Source organism: Ambystoma mexicanum, chromosome 4p (assembly GCF_040938575.1).
Source record: "Ambystoma mexicanum isolate Mex_15411 chromosome 4p, UKY_AmexF1_1, whole genome shotgun sequence".
In the NCBI taxonomy this organism is placed as follows: Eukaryota; Metazoa; Chordata; class Amphibia; order Caudata; family Ambystomatidae; genus Ambystoma; species Ambystoma mexicanum.
This window is the reverse complement of record NC_090927.1, coordinates 925,930,035-925,937,704: the sequence shown is the minus strand read 5'-3', so window position 1 is coordinate 925,937,704 and position 7,670 is coordinate 925,930,035. Positions and strand designations below refer to the sequence as shown.

Sequence of the window (7,670 nt, the reverse complement as noted above, 5' to 3'; positions counted from 1 at the left end):
GAGACAAGGCCGTTAAACTGAGGCCAGTAGATCATGCCAGATTGCCGGCCAGATTGGACAATGAACCATTCAGAGAAAATGGATGTCGTCATAGAGGTGGAGTCCATATGCCCTTCGCCTGAGGGGGCGAGACCGCAAGTACATCTGATAAGCTACTGTGAACCGGAACTACACTTCCAAACCTCATTTCCTAACATCAATAGGGAAGACGGACTGAGGTGTCTGCATGAATAAACTCTTTGTTGAAGGTGGGAGGCATAATAAACGGGCTTAAATGGCCTAGTCTAGATGTTCTCTATAGTCATATCGGTAGATCCCTTATAAAGAGAACGGGTCTGGAGAGCAAATCCTGTTGGTTAATAGGGAACAGGTTAATGAGCCTGGTACTGTCTGTTTTGGAAAAAACAAATAGATATTAGCTGTTGAGCAAAAATGTAATGTTCCTGCAGTCAGGCTGCTGATTGAATTATCGTCCTGAGCTCATACCTGTCAGGGTGATATTTCTAAACTGATTTTGTCTCTTAACTTACCTGACTCTTATTTTACGGGTCAATGAACACAGAATACAGACTGTTCATCTTGGAGTGTGGCACCTATATTTCCTGCATTTCAACTCTTAGAGGAATACCTGCCAAAGTAATTGTTCATTAAGTCCCTCAGAGCACAATGACCACAGCTACCATATCCCCAAAAAACATTTTGTATTAAATGACACCTGCGGACCACACTCATGGCTGCAGTATCCCTTCTAACACTCAAAACTATAGTTGAGCCACATTGCGTCTGTAAAGTGTAAGATGTCTTGACAATGAATGTTTTGTTGAGTTTGTCCTTATGTTAGATTTGTGTTCATCCGTTCTATCATGGATCTTAGGGTTTCTCCTACAGTATTTATCATAATCTGCATGGCGATTGGATCAAATACACAGCATATGAACTTAAACATGCAACATAATCGTGTTGCTTGTGGTTTGCCCACCATGTGGACGATCAAATTCTGAACCTTTCACATAATTGTTGAATTTTGTGCAACTCAGAAAAAAGTGCCAGTGAGTTTGGCTGCGAGTACCATTTTTAAAATTAATGGTCGTATGATGTATGTATGGGTTATTCTGTCTGACAAATTACTGGCTCTTTTTTATGGACACTTAATAGTGTCGCTTTAACAATGTTTGCAATTTCTAGATCTGATTATGCATGTTTTCATTACTGTAAAATGCTCTTTATTTATTTTTCCACATGAGGGTCCAAATGTTATTGGGACATAGTCCACAATACATAATGTTTGTATTGTTTTTGGTAACATTTACTGTTATGGAATTTTATACTCAAGCAGTCTTTACTATGTGTTCAGGATACTTTTTAGCCATAAACCATGATTCTAAATCCTATGTTGCTTCCTCTGTATAAGGATCTTTTGAACAGATGTGGTTGAGACATAAAAACGGATATAATGCTAAAGTTTTTATCATATTTGGTCGTAAAAGAGATCCAGCATGCAAAACTGTCTGTTGGTTTATGGCATAATTGGCCGGCTAGCCAGTCATCTTGCTGGACACCATATTTCACATGTGAATTTAATATCAGGATGTTTCTGATTTAAAGATTGAACACACCTGTTCAAAGAGTCTACATAAAATAACCGAATTGAAACAATATCATCAATGTATCTTGTATTGAAACGCATGTTCTTCAACTCTAGAAGACTTGCTATGTGATACATCAGTTGAATTGGTCGCAAAAATTGTGCCCAGTGAAATTACTTTGGATTGTGGAAAAAAGTATAGTCATGTTGAGAGAATGTGTATTTAACACTGTTCCCTAAGTCATAATTGAACATGCTTTATTTGTTTGCCATTGCTGTTGAGTGCAGAGCAGTTTAGACTACCCCAGTCAGCCTGCACACCAATATCAGACACTGACTGAGCGAAAAAGACTTTACTGTTGTGTCTACCACTGGTTGCATCCTCTCTGATGTAAAGGCCCTGCCTCCCTTCTTTTCCAACAACAAAAGGCAAAACCTGTTTGGAGAGTGTAGTGACCGCTCTGTGATGATGTGTTACTCGAACAAAACGGAAACTCGCTATGTTGTGGGGGGGCCTCATCAAAACTTTGTTATGTGCAATATGGGCGTACTGTAATCTAGCAATGATATACTAAGTGGATGTATTGAAAACATGCCATTATGTGAGAACCGATGAAGAGACATAATATCTTCAAAGAAAGACATTTTTCAGACCATCTATCATACTTTAGACACTTCTGCTATAAAATTTGAATCCCCTAAAATGTAGGCCTTTTTGAAGTCCCCTTTGTCTGGCAAGAAGGAACACTGTAGTTTCCACCCCACGTTATGACACAGAGGTGTATTGTAATGGAACTCTTGTTTTGGTCCCACTTTTACAACTATCATGCTGTAAATTACCAAGTTAACTTGTTCCCTCATACAAATTAACACACTGGTTTTGTGTCTGAGGATTTTACTCACAGAGTTCTGCCACTATTCATGTTTTGCAGCACCTGCAGCCAAGCCTTTTGTGGAGCCATTGCTTCAAGTTTTAAAAGTTCTACAACTCTCGACCTCCCAGTTCATACTGGTAGGTACCTGTTCACTTCAGTTTGTTATAAACGTTGAATTTTGAACAGGACATTAGTGTAATTTAGATGCTAAATCAATTACCCAAAGAGATAATTAAAGAATTTGCCTCAAAAAAGGCTAGATCCCATAACCCATGTTCTTCACCAGCTGAAACTTAAGTTGATGCTTGCACATCAGTAAAATGAGAGTTTGCACAGCAGCAAAATGAGAGTGATCTAATTGGGTTCAGACGTAACTGTTTTTGTTATTCACTATTGCTTATTAACAAGTATCCCACTAAAAATTGTATTTACCTCCGAACACCCTGTCAAATTCAGCATATTATAATTGTGTGTCTTCATTGTTTTTTCGTTTGGGTTGAGTATTGTTTGTATATTTGTTAATGTTTTGCTTACATCTAGTTATAGCAGAATTGTCTAAAGTATTGATTAATGACACAAAGTATGTCTTTCTTTCAAGATCATATGTCCTTGTAGTTTTTTCAAAATTGTCTCCCCGGAAGAACCTCCTCCAGAGTAATAATTTACTTCCACAGTTCCCCCTGGTGTTAAGTTATAAAAGGCATTCCCATCACCATGTTCAATCATGTGGGAATTGTGCATAATTAAAAAAGACAATGATCTGCTATGTATACCTGAGGTTATTTGTTAACTGGGCACAGGGGGCTTCGGGGAAAAAAGATGTGTTGACTAGGTATAATGTAAAGTGGTAATGAAGTGTCAGCTGCGTTCAACTATACATGCATAAGAAAGGAGGATTCTTACTCATCAACATATTTGATGTTTGGCACCTTATGGTAGACTTGCTACTATGAGTATACGTGGAAAGTGGTTCATGATCAAGCACAGCACCACCTTCTTGGGGGCTGGCACATGTTTTTCTCTCCTCTCTTCTTCATTTTTGGCAGCAAACAACCTTCACCTATCATCTATAACCCCTGAAATCAACAGAGAAGGTTTCAAGAAGAGTTTGACACAAACTATCCATGCCCCTTGCCACAAAAAAATGTACTCAATCAAAGAACCAGTCAATTACCAACTGGTATAATACAATTATGTAATGCTTTGAAATAGGTGTACAGGATTCAAGCAATTCAGAAAGTTCCCTGTCATGAGGTATGAGGCTAGAGGTAGTTAGAGGTCATAGAGAGGGAAAGAGTTGTGTTTAAAACCAAAACACATAGAGTGATGCACAAAGTATCCAAAACAGGAAAATGAACTCTAGGTAAATTCCCATTTTAGGTCGAGGTAATTTAAAAAAAAAAAACAATTGTGAAACTTGAACTAGTGGAATCCTCCTCTTAATGAGCTGATCATTCTTCACTGTCAGAGAATCTAGGCTTGTTCATCAATATAGGGTGATAACAAACGGAGCCATTTTTATTTGTTGTCTTGCAAACCAAGGAAAACAGTAACTGACACCTAACAGGAACTGACCATTCTAACACAACCTGCTCTAACACCACCCGCCCTCCAGACCCCGTTACATTTATAGGTCATTTGTCATCTGACAGAATCGTACGTTTAGAACATTCGAAAACACATCTCCATGCCTTTTGGTACACTTATCTTGCCTCCGGCCAAAACAATCAAGCCATTAATACCCTTATAGTTGTTTGTTATTGTTAATTCTTGGTTATGACATTTGAAAAGGTCAGTAATCTGACCTTGTCATGAGGGGATAGGAATCCCTCTCAGCCTGAAGTGGGAGTCATAACAGGGTTGAGCCAGACCTATCTAAGAGGAAGATTGGGCAGTTTTGAGGGCCCCCAATTCCTGCCTCCTCCCCAAGTGAATGTTTGTATCCGAATGGCACCACCTTGCATCACCCCATACCTTTCCACCAAATGATTGCCAGTCTTATTTATTTAATTGCAGGCAACCCCAAGCTCCAGAAATGTGGGAAAACCACATACATGTTTATAGGTCATCAAAGCCTGCAAGCTGAATGATCCAGCCAGCAAAGTTCTACATGCCACCAGTGAGAGAACCAGAGAGCGGAGAAGCAGAAGATCTGTACAGCTGCGCTAAATGTGGCTCACCACTGGGGGTCAGCCACGTGCATAGGTAGCAAACATGGGTACCCTTCAAGGAGACTCGTATCACTATGCCGTAGAGCAGCTTAGCACAGGACTTAATTCCCCAGTACTTATTTGAGAATCCCCTGGAACGTGGCAGCCGAACACGAACTGGGACCTTCACCAATGCATCCCCTCATTGTTACATTACGGCCACCCCATGCAGAGAAAAGGGGTGGGCATAACCCCTTTTTCGTAAATGCTGAACCTTATAAAACCTCCAGGGTGGGGAAGACAGAACCAGGTTGGTCTGGGTAAGGGGAGACCAATGGGAAAGGAAGAGGGACAGTGAACAGGAAAGTGTGAGCTATTCAGATGAGGTCAGTGGAGGAAGAGGAGGTGGTGGTGGACCAACAAATCAGTAGGAGGAACTGGAGTTTGAAGGAAATGTGAGGTATCGGTTGGTGAGCACAAGTGGCACTGTGTGGTGAATGTGTTTGTAAGTTACATGAGGGAGAGTGTTAGGAAGAGTGTAGAGAGTGAGTGGTAAGTTATTAAGAACAAGTGAAAGGAGGGTTATTGAGTTTAAGGTTGGGTGGAGTAGTGTTAAAGAGAGAGCAGTATTGTGTAGGAGGCAGAATAGTGTTGAGGAGGTGGTAGTGTGGAGGAGGGAGTAGGAATGTGGGGGAGTAGTAGTGCAGAGAGACGCGGAGTAGTAGATGTTTGGAGAGGGAAGAGTCATAGGAGAGAGAGTAAGAGTAAGTAACATCAGAGAATTGAGGCAGGAGTTAGGAGAGCGAGAGACACCGGGTTGGGGGTCAGATGGAGGAAGCATTAGGAGAGAATCAGGGCAGAGGTTTGAATGAGGAGAGTAGTGGAAGGAGAGCGAGCGGCAGGGAATGGAACTTCAGGGCTTTAGAGGAAGAAGCCAGAGTGGGGCATATGTGTCTGTAACGCACAACCCTACACCCTTTTTAGCACTAAACTCCCTGCAAGTGTAGGCCCATCCTAAAAAAGTCCCTTAGGGAGCTTATATAGATAAGAAAATTGCCCTTTGGACCTCATTGATAGACAGTAGAACATAGATAGTAGGAGTCAGTGAATTATATATACTAACTTGGGGTATAAGGATACCCCATGCTGGCTAGAGAGGAAAACGCTTTGTCTAGGTGAGACAGTGAGGGACCATCCTAACGCCCTACCTAATTTCAATTAAAACCCTTGCACAATCTCTAGGAGATGAAGTGTTCTTTGAGCCGTTTGTGAGAGATGTCATATGATGACTTCCGATCTGCTGCTCCCTGTCTAGGGGCACTGGACCTCCACCCCATGATGACTTCCAGTAGCTTATGAGCAGTTCCGCTGTCCATTCTAGTTACGGCCAGTCAAAGCAATCACATTGGTTTCTGCAACCTATGCATCAGTTTCTGATGAGCTGCACTTTACAGTGCATGCTCAGGAAGGTCCATAGTAAAAACAAGCAGTGGCAAAGCCAATCGAATTGGCACATTTCTAGAGTCTGCTAAAAAGAGAAACTAAGGAGGTTGGGGGTGTGACACAGTAGGGGCGTGGCCAACTTTATTCAGTTCATGCCTATTGTCCACCTGTAATTTAATTTGCCCCATATATTTGTTATATTTTTTATCATTGGTTTTCTCCATCAGCCTGCCCACCCACTATTTGCACCTGAGTGCAACCTAAAAGAATTAAAAAACAAAATGTATTTCAAACATTTTCTAGTCTCTCGCTTTGTTACAAAAATAACTTGGGTTTCCTGGGAACTGGGCCAATATAAAGTTGAATTCTACCCTGCATTCAAATCTACATTCAAATATTTATCTGGGCATCCATTTCTGATTCATTTGGTTCATAGTTACAATCTTGAAACAGTATAGCAAAATAAGTACATTAATTATTTCTCTTTTCCCTGGGCCTGAAGGGGGCTCCGCAGCTATTGGTAGCAGCTAACAGACTTTCATGCGGTCTGCCTAAACACCACGGCAACCGTCCCTGTAGTGATGCCTGAACTCTATATCCCAGTGACATTTACCTTGCGTAATCTGTCTGCCCTTTGTACCCCGTCTGCTTGCCTTATACCGCATTATACAGAAGACTACATGTGAATAGCCTCAGTGTTTATCATCCTCATTTCTTGTTTCTCGTGCCCGCACTACTCCGTTTAACCAATTAACTACTGCCAGTGAATTACATAGTCAGCCCATTGTGTTGAAATGTATCACTACACTACCTAGCTGCAATGTGTATCATTACTGCATTATAATATTGTACTGTAATAGTATTGTGGCACCATTATATCCTCGTACAACCATTTTACTGTCTAATCATGTTACATTCCTACACCTGCATTGTCCAGACCTGCACTAATATATCATTTGACATACTGTATTTCACAATCGCTTAGCCCGTACCTTGTAGCTACTAGAACACCATCCAAGTCTGTGTTACCCCTGCTTTGTCCCAATCAACGTTTGCTAAGTATCTGCAACCGGCACCACACCTCCCATAGTCACATCCCAGCCCTTCGGTATGACCTTACTGCCTGACTAGGAGCCCCGTGCATACCACTACCCTACCTTACCTTAAGGTAGGCCTTGCTTTAGAGCTTGCAAAGCCTTTGACCTATCCACTTTAACCTCCGCATCCCACATTTACCCGCTGCGGTCGCGACCCAACATTGGCTCCAGCTTATTGTGTAAACCCAGCCATGACCTATGCCTTGGCTAAAACTGTTACCTTCACCGCGCTCATCTCTATCTTAACTTCTGTTCCACTCCCAAACTCCAAGGTACCCTGCAACATTCCATCCTTAGCACTGGATGCTAACACTATCATGGCCCACCTGGTCCCCAACTCCTCCACAATAATTAAACCATTACCACCATCCAACCTAATCAAACCAACCTACTTCCTGCCATCCCTCCTCCTGAATCAGAAGCTAACATGCTTTATTAGTGATGACATGCAACGGACGTCAGAGCAAATCACACCTACCAAATGGATCTTGCGATTCGCGAGTAAGCCTAAGCCTAACCA

The 7,670-nt window shown here is 41.6% G+C and overlaps 1 long non-coding RNA gene across 1 annotated transcript in view; it reads left to right on the top strand.

Annotated features, from left to right (window-relative positions):
• Window positions 1–2,512: 2,512 nt before the first annotated feature.
• Window positions 2,513–7,670, top strand: part of LOC138452635 (uncharacterized) — a 271,635-nt gene continuing 266,477 nt past the window's right edge. Inside the window, exon 1 of the long non-coding RNA XR_011260276.1 lies at window positions 2,513–2,597. This is a non-coding gene — a long non-coding RNA (uncharacterized lncRNA). The remainder of the gene's footprint in view (window positions 2,598–7,670) is intronic.